General features: G+C 41.5%; 1 long non-coding RNA gene across 1 annotated transcript in view; it reads right to left on the bottom strand.

Annotated features, from left to right (window-relative positions):
- Positions 1–559: 559 nt before the first annotated feature.
- Positions 560–14,227, bottom strand: part of LOC307175506 — a 45,009-nt gene continuing 31,341 nt past the window's right edge. The window contains exons 3-4 of the long non-coding RNA XR_013824342.1: positions 3,629–3,867; positions 560–2,551 (exon numbers count right to left, since the gene is read on the bottom strand). This is a non-coding gene — a long non-coding RNA (uncharacterized lncRNA). The remainder of the gene's footprint in view (positions 2,552–3,628; positions 3,868–14,227) is intronic.

A 14,227-nucleotide genomic window follows, 5' to 3' on the forward strand; every position in this document is an offset into this window, starting at 1 on the left:
AAAGAGAAAGACAAATACCGTATGCTAACACATATATATGGAATTTAAGAAAAAAATGTCATGAAGAAACTAGGGGTAAGACAGGAATAAAGACACAGACCTACTGGAGAACGGACTTGAGGATATGGGGAGGGGGGAACGGTGAGCTGTGAGAAAGCGAGAGAGAAGCATGGACACATATACAGTACCAAACGTAAGGTAGATAGCTAGTGGGAAGCAGCCGCATAGCACAGAGATATCAGCTCGGTGCTTTGTGACCGTCTGGAGGGGTGGGGTAGGGATGGTGGGAGGGAGGGATACGCAAGAGAGAAGAGATATGGGAACATATGTATATGTATAACTGATTCACTTTGTTATATAGCAGAAACTAACACACCATGTAAAGCAATTATACCCCAAAAAAGATGTTAAAAAAAAGCAATTCCTTCAAATGAATCTCCAGGCCCAGATGATTTCAATGGAGAATTATTTAATAAAAACATCTTTAAAGAAAATTAACACCTATTATATACCATCTTTTTTAGAAAATAGAAGAAAAGGCAACAGTTCTTAATAGATGTATTAATGTATTTTTACTCTTATACCAAATCCAAATAAAGACAGATGAATGAAGGAAAAAAAAAAAAAAAAAGCTATCAACATAATTTTTGGTATCAACGTAATTTTTTTCCCACTGAAAGCAAGTAAAACGAGAGGTCCAAATTATTAACTCTGGCTCCATCACCACGTAGAACTGTGTATTTAAAAAATGACCAAAGATAAGTTTACAACTTCTAGATAATATTACATTTTGTAGATAGAGAAGTTAATTTTATTAATGGCTATAATTCAGAAATTATTTACTATGATAAATAAAGGAATTGAAAATTATGGTTAAGATAAGGAGTTTCTTACCTCCACCTATATCCAGAATCCCATTAAAAATAACTCTGTCGGGACTTCCCTGGTGGCGCACCAAGGTAGGGGACACAGGTTCAAGCCCTGGTCTGGGAGGATCCCACGTGCTGCGGAGCAGCTAGGCCCGTGTGCCACAACTACTGAGCCTGTGTTCTGGAGCCCATGAGCCAACTACTGAGCCCACGTGCCACAACTGCTGAAGCTCGCGCACCTAGAGCCCGTGCTCCACAACAAGAGAAGCCACCGCAATGAGAAGCCTGCGCACCACAATGAAGAGTGGCCCGTACTCGCTGCAACTAGAGAAAGCCTGCGCATAGCAACGAAGATAGCAACGAAGACCGAACGCAGCCAAAAATAAATAAATATGTTAAAATAAATTAAAAAAAATAACTGTCAATTAAATTTTAAGAACCTGTCAATTAAATCTGACCTGTGATCAATTTGACCTGTGACTAAGTAAAATATATTCTGCAATAAATGATATGGTGGTAATGGTGGCTGAGAAAAAGGAAGGAAGAAGAGAAATAGGAGATAGGGGATAAAAAACTATTCAGTTTTTTTAAAATAAAACATGTACTTATGTTTAACTGCTCTAAATGACACATGCTTGTTTAAAGCAAAAATAGTAACAATGTTTTGTGTGTTTATAGCATACATAAGATTAAAATACATGACAATGGTAGCACAAAGGACAGGAAGGAGTAATTGAAGGTACACAGTAAAAAGGTCCTTAACAAGTATAGTTCAACTATATTTCCACTCACTACTTTTATTATGAATACTGTTATGTGTATTTTACCACAATAAAAAATTGGAAAAAAATAGGCTATTTCGAAAATTATATGTGGATAAATATAAATCCTACAAAATCTTATATCATCTTAGAATGTTTGGAGGGGGCACAGAATTTTTACTGTTGTTTGCACTGACATTCTTATGCCTTTCTTCAGTTTTTCCAAAGGGCAGTACTTCTCAATGTTCAGTCTTTCTTTAAGGGGGAGCAGAAAGCTGAGTACATAGTTGGTTATCAAAAATCAGTCTAAAAGATTCTTAATGTATTATTGAAGTAGTGTGGAGTAGTCGAAAAAAATCATTTGACTTCAAGTCAAGAAATTTGATCGGTATATAGTTTGTCACCCTTTTCCAAAACACTGTGGATCTTAATTCATAAAGAAAAGTGTGCTGGACTAGAAATTCAATGGGTTCTTTTCAGCCCTAAAAAAATCTATAACTCTGATTGATCTATGTTGCTGTGGAGATCAACGTGGGAAACTAGACTTCTGAGTTTGCCAGTGGTGTAATATCAGTTAGTACAGTTCCTGTTGCAAGTAACAGAAAACAAAAACCAATGCCCACCCCAATCACCTTAAGCCAAACAGATGAGCTCTGTGAACACGGATGCTTACTTCACCAGCTTAGCCAGATGGGAACAGCGTCCTACCACCTTTGCCATATTCTATTAATTAGAAGCAGATGTCAGGTCCTGCCTACCTTCAGGGGTAGTGGTGAGTCTTGTTAAAATCTTTTTTGCGGTCTGCCTTCAGTAGGGCATTAATTCCATGTTCACAAGTTTTCTTCCTTTACTCTTTGCCATCCTTAAGGTCAAGTTTTTGCAGTTTTTGATGATCCTTGGAAATGGCAGAGAACCAGTCAGCTGCAGAAGACAGAAAGTTCCTGCTCAAGGCATTGTGTGGGTTTACCTTGCTTGATCTTCCAATTAAACCTAATCAGCAGTAAGTTATTGTTACTCCAACACACTGCTTTCTCAATGCCCAGGGGAAGACCCCTAGGTACCCTGGGGGTGTAAGGAGGCCAGGAAAAGAGGGTCTGCAAAGAGAACAGGCAGAATGAATCTCATTTTCAGGGATCAGGTGAATTCCTTCAACCCAAAGACACAAAGTTCAAATTAATTTGCATCCTTGTTTCCCCATGAATGAAAAATGCTTGAAAGTAGATAAGCAGCTACTTTCATCTGGGTCACTGATTAAAACAGCATGTTTATTATGTCCTATTTGAGGGTGTAGGTTTTTGGTCTGACATATATAGAGGTTGCATTCAGCATCTAAAACTTATCACCTGCATGTTTCTAGGGTGAGGCTGCCCCAACCCCCTGAGAAGGGCAAGGTGGTAGAATGGGAAGAATCTAGGGCTTTGGAGACAGATCGGGGATTGTGTTCCAGCCTGCCCTTGCTACCTCTGTGTCATTCAATGAGCAGATTATTTCCCCCTTTTTGAGCTTCAGATCTTTCATTTGTATACTGGACTTAATAATACCCAAACTGAAGATCAAAAGAGTGGATACTAGTGAAAGAGTTTATAAAGTACAAGTGCTCTATGTATGAGGTACTATCTGATTATTAAATCATGGTAGATTTTTCACTGAAGTCTTGGGTCAAGTAAAGGGATATGTTTATCTGACGATGCCAAGATGGAAAACCATAGCATCTTTGCTTGGACACTAGAGTGCTAGGTGGGAAGGACACTGATCTGCCCCAATATAGTAATGACTATATTTCATATATTTTGAGTTTGAAAAGGCTTCTGCAATGCTCTGCAAGGCTGTATAAAAAAATAAATGGACTTCAGAGAAATTGCCATAAACATGTAGTGGGAAAACGTGTTGTTCAGAGAATAAAATTTTACTTGTTGATGGACAAAAATTATATGCAGATCCTGCAGGAAGCTACGTATAACATAGTAGTTTTTACCATGAAATGTTAGCAGAACTTACCCTCCTGTTTCCAGAGAATTTTTCCTTTGATCACAGAATCAAGAACAGGCCAAGAATGAGAGTTCTACACTGATTTTCTCCCATGGGACCAGAGAGTTTCTTGATAGTTGAAAAAGCGATTCTTTAATACCTCCTTTCCCTGCTTTTGTTCTAGTTTCTGATGAATTTGGCCACAGGAAAGTAGTGAATCTTGCTGTCTTTGGATATAACTGATTTCAGCATGACTTAAAGGATTCAGCCTAGAGAAAAAGTAAAATGAGGAGAGAAAAATCCTATTAGGATCATTTTCTTCATTCCAATATAGCTGAGACTGGGGCCTTCCTGCCAGCACATCCTTGGTTTCTTTGTCCAGCTGATTTTTAAATAACTCAGGTGATTGGCCTCATTATTTTCCTTGGGAACTCAATCTACCATGTAACAGAGCTGACTCTGAGGAAGTTCTTCTTGACATAATATTGTGTGTGTAGTTTCTTCATACATCTTCCCTTTACTCAATTCCATTCTGTAAGGAAATCAATAAGCATAAAAAAAGAGAAAAGAAAGTAGTTAGGAGATTGACAGGGTAGGGGAACAGGAGTTGTTGGCTGGTAGGATGAGGGAGAGGAAGCAGGCTGTGCCCAGAGTCACCAAAAGAAAGGATGAGTGGAGGGAAAACGGCCCTCAGGGTGGACTGGAAAAGGCAGCAGGGGCTCAGGAGCAACAGCAAATATCCTTCTTAATTTTGAGCTCTCCCTAAACTGAGGTGTGCCTCAAGACGCTGATTTCAGTAATCTCTATGGATTTGGTCAATTTTTCGGTTGCTACTTCAAACTGATATTTAATTATTTTCAAAACTCAAAGGCTATTCATGCTAGCTGGCATAAGCCAAGATTCGAACACCTGTCCCAGGAGGGCTGGGGAGTGAGGTTGAGGAAGATCCAGTTACCCTCCTCCACGTGGTAACTTAGCCGCTGGTTTTCCCACAGACCTGACCCACGCCCTGCTCCCTAGTTCACCTCCCTCATTACTCCATGGTTGAGCTCTGGCTCACAAAGGCGTGGATTTCTGAAGGAAACACAGGAGGGCAGATGTGCGGCGCACAAGAGGGCTCTGTATCCAGAGCCAAAGGAAAACTGGGCTCCCCCCATCTGGGCAGAGTCAAGAGCAGAGATTCCCCGCAGATGCTGAGAGGACAAAAGCCTCACATGACATTCTTCAGGTTCCCTTGTAAAAAGACATACACAAGTTTGAGAGATATTCAAGAACTGCTTCATATCAGTCAGAGGCAAGCATGCTTTCAACAGTCAAGCCTTGTTCTACTCTTCGTTACTGGACCACAGATCCAACCATTTAACACACCCCAGTGACTTGCCATTGTTCTTGGAATGAAATTCAAGATTGTCCATGTGAGCACAAGACCCTGCCTGAGCCGGTCCTTGTTTGGCTCTCTGGCCCCATGTCTGGCCAGTCTTGTCTATATTCCAGCCACCCTGATCACCGTCTGGTTTCCTCAAATGTGACACCCTCTCTGTGCTAATGGACCTCCAGATGCTGCTTCCCCTCCCCCAGTTAATCCCCACCCACCTCTATACCATTGCTTAATCACCCCATCTTCAGGGAAACCTCTGTCTCTCACCTGAACTCTCACAGAGCTCTGCCTCCAGAGTAGCTATGATTAGACAATCACACAGGTACACGTGTAAGTGTGTCCATTGCGCTGGACTGTAAACTCCATGAGGACAGAGACCTCGTCTGCTTTGCTCACTACTATATCCCCTGGACTTCCAATGCCTTGTCCTTACTGGAAACTTACTCATTTCTGTAGGAAAAATGACTGTGTAGGTTACAACCCATGCTCAGAGACAACCCCATTTAGAGTAAGGTGTGACCCATCTGGAAATGGCCAGAGATCAACCACCAGGATCCAGAGACCTGCGGGGTGGTTGGTCAAAGTGATTAGAACAATGAACACCGACTGTCTAAACTAAGTAAAGGAAACCTCTTCCATTTGTAAACTAGTTGGCTGCCAGTTTAAGTCATCAAAGCAACACTCCAAGCGTCTCACAGGCACCTTCCGGTGGGTGCGCAGGTTTATTAAACACATGTTCAGAAACACACCCCTCCATGCATCTCAAACATTCTTACAAAGTAATTAACAATCTCTTAGTATTTTGTCTCCTTTCCCATTGTGCTTTCCCTGACTTCTTAGATATTATATATATATATATATATATATTTTTTTTTTTTTTTTCTTTCTTTCTTTCTCTAATTGGTATCTCACTGAAACTCACCTCTGTTTCTTCACAGCAACCAGTGCACTGTTAGGTAACACTTACAATAATACTTAAGGATAACAACCACAGAGTATGTCTTGGGAAAAATAAGAGGCTTTTAGAGAACTTTTTATTTTTCTTATATTGTGGGTAGCTCACGGGGATATTTAAGTCCCAGTTAAATGTGTATTAGAAGAGTGAAGAGATTCACTGATGTTACATAGATGAGCACAGATCGTCAATTATCCAGAAGCTGCATCATTCAAAGATACAAGGAAAGGGAACTGGTGAATAGAAACCCCCTTGGCTGCAGGAGTCACCCAAGCACATGAATGAGCTAATAATTTCGGGAGAAAGGAGACTGTTCCAGAGGCGTTGTCGGGGAAAGGGACGATGAAGATTTGGAGAAATGGGGATGAAGAGCGCTAAGGGCCCTGTGAGGAAGACACGGGGCTTGAAAAGTGTTATTAGCAGGACCATGATACCATCACCACCATATAGTGTTTATTTATTTTTATTTTTTTGCGGTACGTGGGCCTCTCACTGTAGTGGCCTCTCCCGTTGCGGAGCACAGGCTCCGGACGCGCAGGCTCAGCGGCCATGGCTCACGGGCCCAGCCGCTCCGCGGCATGTGGGATCTTCCCGGACCGGGGCACGAACCTGCGTCCCCTGCATCGGCAGGCGGACTCTCAACCACTGCGCCACCAGGGAAGCCCCCATATTGTGTTAAGGCTGAGTTGGTGAAGAGCTTCCTATGCAGCCTTGGCCAGTGTTGGGAACACGAGGAGGTGGCACAGGAGCTGGAGCTCATGTTTCCAACTTTCGTATCAGTCCTGAGTAGGAACACAGGAGGGCAATAATGGATGATGCTACGATGGCCCCAAATGAACCATCAAGGTTAAGACCCACAGGCCCAAGAGGAGGTGGTCAGCAAAGGGGAGAGAGTCAGGACCTCCTCTCTAAGTCCTCCTTCACCTCCACCCCTAGGGGTCTTTCCTCAGCCGGACTCTTGCTGTTCTCACTGCTGTTTCACCCACTGGCACTGAGGTTTGATGTTGCTGGCAGTCAGTATCATTAGTGGGGAGCTTCCATGTCTCTCCGGTTAGATCAAGGAGACCATGGTCCATCTCCTGCCACTGTGTTGGTCACCTCAGGGCATGCTACTGAGACGGATGCTACATAGCTCTAACAGCTGAAAAAACAGTCTTGCATCCAAGTCACACATGTAGAAATCCCTGGGTCCATCCTACTGATGTTTCCTGATATCTTTTAGTCTTAATGCTGACCTCCCAACAGAAGAGCTCTGTATTTTCAAGCCCGGCTGCTTGTCGCAGATCTCCTCTGATAGAACATCAAAGAAACTGTAGCATGTCTCTCTTTGAATCAACTACAATAGTGGAATTTTCTTCTCTCAGTGCTACAGTTGTTCAAACAAACACTGGTTATTGACGATGCAGGTGCTCCAGCTTCATTCCCTTCTGTGTGCTTTAATTTGCCTCCTTTCTGAGGGTCATGTTGTTGGTCTCCTTCTGGGTGTCACTGGACACAGGACCATGTGGGTGGTCTTGTGTTTCCTTACTGGATTCTGCAAAGATGATTGTTTTTAGTTGTTTTGCTCTTGCTGCTCTCTGAATACATCCATAATCATGTCTACTCTATTATCCTCTGATTTAAGAACTTAGGTGCAGGATCTGGAGCCAAGATGAAGTGGGAAGAGAAACCAGATTTTTTTCCTATTTTTTTAGCTAAAAACTTTGCAGGAGAAAAGCATGGTGTCTTCAATTTCAGCTGTTAGGTAGGATAACAGAGTGGAAGATGGATTAGAATAGATTTTATTCTGTGCTTTGCTACCACCTCGCCAAATGACCTTGAACCAGTCATCTCAACTTTTGTGGACACTATTTTTTTCATCTAAAAAATAAAACGATTTCATAAAGTGGACCAATTCTAAGGCCCTTTCTGGCTCTAACATTCTGGAGAGACATGGTACACAAACCTCAAAGGCTTAAGGAATGTATCTGTTCTAGTCCAGTGGGGGATTTGAACATGACTAATATACGGATCATTAGAAACTGGAAAGTCACAAGGTGATGCCTTTCATTTTCCCCTCTGAAAATGACTCTCATCCATGGGGTTCCTATGTGCAATGATATTACATAAGGCAAGTAAAAGAGATAACAGCAGGAGAGACAAAAAGTACTTCCTAGAGTAAGCAAAAATCATTAAAATTTTCACAATGTTAGGTAGACATTATTATTTTTGGAGAACAACACTCGAATGACCTTTAGTGTGCTTAAAACGAATCACTTTACAAAAAGCACGAACACTTTTTAAAATGTAACTTTGGACAGAGTACACAAATTAAAATAACGGTATCAAAAACCACAGTCGCATGGTCCGATCCCCTAAAATGGACTTTAGGAATCTCTGAGCAATTTACTAGGATTCTAAATGTTCATCCAATGAGCCTAGCTATGTTTCTACAGATTCGAATGTTGCACTGAGAACAGCTGCTCAAAGATGAGTTCCCTCTGTCAGTCTCCACAGTTTTTCAAGGTCAAGTTACCTGTGAGGCCATTTGCATCCTCACTCCTTAAAAGTGTGCTATGAAATAAACCAGCAGGATGTACTGGGCGGAAACTGATTCCCAGAACACATATGGATAAGCAAGTCAAACATTAGACATTTTATTTGAAAGAGAAAAAAAGCAGAGAAAGATGTACCAATACACATCGTTCAAGGAATAGGAGTTTCTACTAAAAGACAAAAGTTGTGCAGCAGCAGTTATGACTCTTAATGGCATTTTGTCACATGGGAAGACATATCCTACCAGATATCTTGCAGGGAAAACTTTCAAGAGAGGTCATACCTAATCTATCCCATATACTTAAAAATGGCCAAATCTGAAACTCAACAAGTTGTTTTAGAGATGAGGGAACAGGGCCACAGAAGTTAGGTGCCATCGTTCATGGCCATCTGGAGTCAACATTTTATTCACTAAGCCCCTGGCTGAAGCACTCTATCCTTTACTGCAGAACTTCTTGCTAAAACCCCATGCCATCAAATGTCCCCCTGTTCTAATCACAAAGTGGTCTGCAATGTTAGCCACCTGCTCCATAGTTTTCCTTGAGGCCAGATTATCACCAGCCGGGACGTCTGTATAAGGACCTTCCCCACACTTGAAGTGGTGTATTAATTAAGTCAACCGCAGGCCAAGTTCTTTAACGTTTTCTCTCTTGGGATTACTTCTCTGCCCTGGATGAGCATCTGCTCTGCACCTCTCGGGCTAGGCAGTCCTGGATGTGCTATGGAGTCCTTCACCTCCATTCCTAACCCACCTGCTACCTGCCACCTAAACTACTGGAAGGAGCTGAGACAGAATACTGGTTGGTTGACTAGTCCTAAGTGTAGGATACAGCACTTTTACCCCACCTACTAGAAGTGGGGAACTTCTCTCATTGCTCACATGGCAAACCTTGTTTGCTTTTTTTTCATGTGTGCACATATCGTAATGGTACAGTCTGCTGGTTCTAGTTCAGTGTCTATTATAGATAGTTGATTCCACCTGCAAAGCCCACTTAAATCTACAAAGTAAATTACTCTTTTACTCACATTTATGCACCTAAACCAATGTGCTGGTTCTTTTTATTTTTTAAATTTATTTTATCAAAGTATAGTTGATTTACGATGTTGTGTTAATTTCTACCGTACAGCAAAGTGATTCAGTCTTATATATATATATATATATACACACACACACACACACACACACACACACACACATATTCTTTTTCATTTTCTTTTCCATTATGGTTTATCACAGGATATTGAACATAGTTCCCTGTGCTATACCATAGGACCTTGTAAGACTCTGTCTTTTCTGTACTACATTTACTATTTTAGATCATAAAGAATGCTTCCCAATTTTTTTCATTAAAGTAATATAACACTGATTTACAAACTGAAAAAGACAATAGTTATAGGGCAACTGATTTTCTTCACACAACTACGTACCCAGCCATGAGCAGAGGGCAATGTGCTGGTTCTGGACGGAGAAAGAAAGACTTAGTGAGCGCTTACTTATCACTTATCATCAGCTGGTAGAGTGTGCACACGGAGGTGGCTGTGCGCTGAGTTACACACTCGCTCTACGGTGGTTCCCTGTCACGGGCTCTACTTGTGGAAGTCATGGGTTCCTCACATCAGTGTGCTTATTCAGAAGCACCTTACATAGAACTTCAGAACCAGGAGAGAGCCAAGTGATAATCTGGTCCAGCATCAGACTGGCTGGGGCTGGGGCGCTGGACCATACGAGGATTGGTACATGACTTTGGTCTCAGGTACATCATGTTCTTCTGAATTAGTTGAGACTATTTGATTTCAAGTAACTGGAAACCACTTAAGCTAGTGTAAAGTAAAAATGGGAATTTATCATAAAGATAGGGGAAAGGGGACTCACAGAGGCAAAGGAAAACAGCTGAGCCTCAGGAGCTGGAACTGGGAAAGTGCAAAGTGACAGGAACCCAGGAAACCCTTGGTGCCTCTCACACCTCTGCTTTGTTCTGTTCATTTGTCTACATCTGTAGACTGGCTCTCTTAGCAGATAATCACATGGCAGAAAGGATCTGGATTAGATCCACAGGGGTAACTTCTATTCTCCATCCCCATGAAAAGGATTCTCATTAATCCACCTTGCGTTATTGGCCCTAATTCTTTACTGCCCTTTCAAAGAATTATATTTCTACAATCACTGCATGGTCTCTTGGTGAACAGACGGCAGTGAGAAAACTCTTATAGGATGCTGGAAGAATGGCAACCCGTGTTATGTACTGGTAAATATTTTGTGAAACTATTGCCTGTGGCAGTCTGGAAAACAGAGTATTCTTGACTTGGGTTAGTCAGTTTTAAAGCAGAATTTGAAAACGTGAGCTGGTTGCTACTAGCCTTTTTTGATAAGGTAGTACAAGAAAGGGATGGGCTCAGGGAAGAAAGTTTGCCAACAGATTCAGATAGATATAGAGAGCCCAGGGATTCTGGGACTCTCGGGGTTGAAAATGAAACTGCTTCTAACCATTTCAAGGTGTGGCCATTAAAGCACAGCCTTAGGACCGAGACCAGATCCAGAGCACAGCCACTAAGACAAAATCTCAGAGCAAACAAATGTCGCAGTCTTTGTTAACTCTTCTGAAAAGGCAGTCTTTGTTAACTCTTCTGAAACTCTTCTATTACCGAGTAGATCCTTTTACCCAGACAAAAGTGTTGTTAGAAATACTAGGGATGTGGTCCCACCTAAGCCCAGGCGGCAGATGCTCCTGGTGCCCCACCCAGACTCCCTTCACCAGGTTGATGCCCTCATCCCCCAGCTGCCGCTAGTGACTCTCACCTGCCATCTCTTCCACATGATGACCCCTAGCTGACTAGAACTGTCCCAAACTCCCGCTGGCTTATGGCCTTTGTCTCTTCATTCAGTGGCCTTTTCACAAAGAATTTCCAATGACTGCAAACTTAAAACAAGAAGGCAGAGTTTAAAATGGAAACCTAGAGCAGCTCTAGAAGTTAACTCATCAGTGAGGGTGTGGAACAGTGACTCTGCTTTATATATTTACTTAATATGTGAGATCCCAGGAAGACAATCCCACAGCATTTAAGCAACTTTCCTCCATGTGATGTAGATAAAAATAATACCCGAGTCACAGGCAGCATCCTTTTTTTCCCATTTTCCCTGATAATTCTGCTGAAGTTTAAAAGAGAATAGGAAAATGCGGAATATTATATAGAACACATCACAAAGCCATCTCACAAAGCCTCAGTGACTGTAACAAAAGGCAACTGATATGAATAGTAAGAAAAGGGAATCATTACTACCCAGAATATCTTTTTTTTTAACATCTTCATTGGAGTATAATTGCTTTACAATGGTGTGTTAGTTTCTGCTTTATAACAAAGTGAATCAGTTATACATATACATATGTTCCCATATCTCTTCCCTCTTGCATCTCCCTCCCTCCCACCCTCCCTATCCCACCCCTCTAGGTGGTCACAAACCACCGAGCTGATATCCCTGTGCTATGCGGCTGCTTCCCACTAGCTATCTATTTTACGTTTGGTAGTGTATATATGTCCATGCCTCTCTCTCACTTTGTCACAGCTTACCCTTCCCCCTCCCCATATCCTCAAGTCCATTCTCTAGTAGGTCTGTGTCTTTATTCCTGTCTTACCCCTAGGTTCTTCATGACCTTTTTTTTTTTCTTAGATTCCATATATATGTGTTAGCATACGGTATTTGTTTTTCTCTTTCTGACTTACTTCACACTGTATGACAGACTCTAGGTCCATCCACCTCACTACAAATAACTCAATTTCGTTTTTTTTATGGCTGAGTAATATTCCATTGTATACATGTGCCACATCTTCTTTATCCATTCATCTGTCAATGGACACTTAGGTTGCTTCCATGTCCTGGCTATTGTAAATAGAGCTGCAATGAACATTTTGGTACATGACTCTTTGAATTATGGTTTTCTCAGGGTATATGCCCAGTCGTGGGATTGCTGGGTCGTATGGTAGTTCTATTTCATCTCACACTGGTCAGAATGGCCATCATCAAAAAATCTAGAAACAATAAATGCTGGAGAGGGTGTGGAGAAAAGAGAACCCTCTTGCACTGTTGGTGGGAATGTAAATTGATACAGCCACTATGGAGAAGAGTATGGAGGTTCCTTAAAAAACTACCCAGAATATCTTGACAGGTGAATGTGGCTGACCTTCTGATGCAGAGTCCTGAAAATTGCAAAAGGGGAAACAGTCTCCCGAAAAAATGTGCTGCTCTGTTCAATGTAAAGCAGTGGTTCTCTTTAGCTCTGATTGTGTCAAAGGTTCTGTGGCTCTGTCACCACTCTTCTCCTAGTATCAACTGATGTGGAGAAAAGCCACTGCTCCCAGGAAACCACTGAGCAAGGACTGTCCAGGGCCTTCTCAATCTGGCCCCCTGTCTAAGCTCTCTAGCCTCCTTTCTCACGACACTTCCTCTCCCTAGGAACCACTTTCACTCCTATCTTGGTTCACTTCTAAATGGGCAATGAATGCATATATCATGCCATTCATTCAACTCCTCTCTGGTTAAATCATTCTTTAGGTCCAAAGATACCTAATTTAGAGGAGGGAGGTGAGGGGATGAGTGAATAGCTGAGGGTAATTAAGAGGTACAAACTTCTAGTTGCAAAATAAATGAGTCATGGGGATGAAATGTACAGTGTGGGGAATACAGTCAATAATTATGTAATATCTTTGTATGGTGACGAAAGCAGCCACTTATAAGATAAATAAGTACTAGGGATGTAATGTAATACAACATGATTAATATAATTAACACTGCTATATGTTGTATATGAAAGTTGTTACGAGAATAAGTCCTAAAGTTCTCATTACAAGGAAAAAATATTTTTTTTCTTTTCTTTTGTATCTATATGAAATGACAAATGTTCATTAAACTTACTGTGGTAATCATTTCATGATGTATGTAAGTCAAATCATTATGTTGAACACCTTAAACTTATACAGTACTGTATGTTAATTATGTATCAATAAAACTGGAAGAAAGAAAACAACAGAGATACCTAACTTCATTCTTTAAGTGGAGCAGAGAGGTCCTTCCTCCAAGCTCTGTCAGAATGTTGCATACAGCTTTTTTGATGACTTTGCACTGCATATAGGATAAAATCCAAAGTCTCTTCCATGGCTTGCAGTGTCCTGAATAATCTACTTTGATTCCTTTTTATGCATCACCTCGTGTCTCACAAGTCTGTAGCCACACTGGCTTCTTCTAATTCCTCAGAAGCAGGGAAGCCATGGGGCCTTTGTCTATTCTGTTCTTTCAACCCAGAACAGGTTTCTCCCTACTGCTCATTTGTCCAATTTCTACTCGTCCCTCTGATGGCTTAATGACACTTAAAAGCAGCTTTGCAGAGTGGTTAGTAGTGTGTGCTGCACAGGCAGAATGTCTGGATTCCCATCTGATTTCTACCACTTATAATATTTGAAACTGGGAAATCTGCTTAACCTCTCCAGGTTCTGGTTGCCTCATCTATATCATAGGAATAATAATGGTAAGTACCTCAGGGGGTTGTTAAAAGGCTTAAACAGATAACCCAAGGGAGCCTGGAATAATGGCAGTGGTGGCATTCTTTTGTCATTTCGCCAAGTACACCTGTAAAATTAAGCAGAGCAATTAGGTAGGAAAAACTCCAACTCCCCCAAGTTTATAGTCAACAGCTACAAAAAAGCTAGTTGACCAAGTATCTTCATAAACAGTAAGTATGAGTAAGTGGCGCCAAACCACCACCAACTC

This window comes from Stenella coeruleoalba, assembly GCF_951394435.1.
Source record: "Stenella coeruleoalba genome assembly, chromosome: 16".
Classification (NCBI taxonomy): domain Eukaryota; kingdom Metazoa; phylum Chordata; class Mammalia; order Artiodactyla; family Delphinidae; genus Stenella; species Stenella coeruleoalba.